The sequence below is a fragment of the Furipterus horrens genome, unplaced genomic scaffold, assembly GCF_987537825.1.
Source record: "Furipterus horrens unplaced genomic scaffold, mFurHor1.1.pri manual_scaffold_1, whole genome shotgun sequence".
In the NCBI taxonomy this organism is placed as follows: domain Eukaryota; kingdom Metazoa; phylum Chordata; class Mammalia; order Chiroptera; family Furipteridae; genus Furipterus; species Furipterus horrens.
Window position 1 is genome coordinate 39,267,616 of NW_028327171.1, and position 2,321 is coordinate 39,269,936.

Here is a 2,321-nt window from a genome sequence, read left to right on the forward strand (position 1 = left end):
AGGTGGGGTGTCTAGCTCCTCCATGACTGGTAGGTCTGGGATGGCATTAAGAGCAGTGTCTGTTACGGTGTTCCTCGTTGCGTACAGCTCGAGGTAGTGCTCGGTCCACCGCCGCATTTGCTGTTCCTGGTCAGTGATGACCTCACCTGTCTTGGACTTAAGGGGGGCGATCTTGGAGGGGATTGGGCCTGTTGCCTTCTTGATACCCTCATACATTCCTCGTGCGTTGCCTATATCGGCGGCTTCCTGGATGCTTCTGCACAGGTTTAGCCAATAGGTGTTGGCACAGTGGCGGGCGGTCTTCTGGACTTTGTTCCTGGCAGCCCGTAGAGCTTGAAGTGTACTGGGAGTGGGCGTGGCCTTGTAAGCCAGTAGGGCCTTCCTCTTAGCCTCGATCACGGGTTCCATTTCTTCCCAGTGAGCCTCGTACCAGTCAGCGTTCTTCCGCTCTTTCTTCCCGTAAGCAATAATGGCGGAGTTGTATATGGCGTCGCGGAGACGTGACCAATTGGATTCGATAATGTCATCTGCCGCCGTTCCCTCGCCGAGTGCATCTTCCATCCTGTTGATGAATTGCTGGGTCTTAACTGGGTTGCTGGCACAACTGGTGTTGATGCGTGGGCGACCCTTCATCTTGGAGTGGTGCAACCTCTTTGGCATTATGCGCACCTTGCTTACCACGAGGGCATGGTCCGTGTCGCAGTCTGCACTGTGGTAGCTGCGGGTGAGGAGGGTGCTGCCAATATCCGTTCTTCTGGTGATGATGAGGTCAAGCTGGTGCCAGTGGTGGGAGCGGGGGTGCCTCCATGACACCTGGTGGATCTCTTTGCACTTGAAGAATGTGTTTGTCACGCACAGGCCGTGGTGACACGAAAGCTCAAGCAGTCGCTGACCATTCTCATTGATCTTTCCTCTCCCAAAGTTTCCGAGGCAGGTGGGCCAGGCCATGTGGTCGGCTCCTACTCTTGCGTTGAAGTCTCCAAGGAGATAAAGAGCGTTACTTCTGGGGATCTTGGATAACGCTTCGTCCAGTGCATGGTAGAACTGTTCTTTCTCTTCGGTGGTGGCGCAGAGGGTTGGGGCGTACGCGCTAAGAATGCTGACTGGGCCGAAAGTTGTTGACAATCGGAGGGTAAGTAATCTCTCTGTGCCTCCTGTGGGTGGCTCTATGGAGTTAACAAGCGTGTTCTTCACAGCGAACCCAACACCGTGCTGTCTTGGTTGGTCCGGAGACTTCCCTTGCCAGTAGAAGGTGTAGTTGGTTTCTCTGATAGTTCCGTTGTCGGCCAACCGGGTCTCCTGTAGAGCCGCAATGTCGATGTTTAGTCGTGCCAGTTCCCTGTCGATGACGGCGGTTTTCCTGGCACCATTGATCCACGGAAGGTCTGCAGTAAGTCCGGGACACATGGTCCTGATGTTCCAGCTAGCGAGGCGAAGAGCTGGAGGCTTCTTTCTTGATGTTTGCTTGGAATTGCCTGGTGCGAGTATTTTGTGGCCCACTTTTCGAGAGACGCCTCTCTGATGCCCACGCACCCAGTGGGGCAGGCGAGCCATGGCGAGACGGCACCTAATTGGCTGGGGGCTGCCCAGCTTGAGGCGGGCGGTAGCTGTCCAGTGAGGTGCGATGACCTCTCCCACCGTCAGAGGAGACCCCTGGCGCTCGTTTCCTTCACCAATCGGATGAGCTTATAACCGGTAACTGTCTCCTCCCGTGTTAAGTCGACATCTTGCGATGATGCTGGAGTGTCCTCTCCAGTGAAGCTACAAAGCCTGGGCAGGGTGATATGGAGGGCCAGCTGTTGCCCATGCAGCAGACGCCCCCTCTCTTCGCAGCTGAAGGATCCAAGGGGAAAGACGGAGTCAATACAGCTTGGCTTCAGGTGCGCCGCAGGAGTTGCCGGTGTTGACTACAACGTCAAACCGCCTTAGGGACTCCGGCTCCGGATTTTCTGTCGGGGTTTACTCCCCTAGCCTTTCCCCCGAGGAGGTATGCCGCAAGGCAGCGGAGGTTTGGAGTCAGAGTTTCCCTTCTCCTTAGCCTTTCCCCTGAAGAGGTATGCCGCAAGGCAGCGGAGGTTTTTTGGAGTCAGAGTTTTCCTTCTCTGTGTACACATTGTATCGCTATATTATTCTATGACTGGCAGTGCAGTAGGTTTGTTTATACCAACATCACTACAAACACACAAACGATGCACTATGACATTTATGATGGTTATGACATCACTAGGTGGTAGAAATTTTTCAGCTCCATTATAATCTTATGAGACCACCATCTTATATGTGGTCCATCTGTTGATGGAAACATCATTATGCTGTAGAGC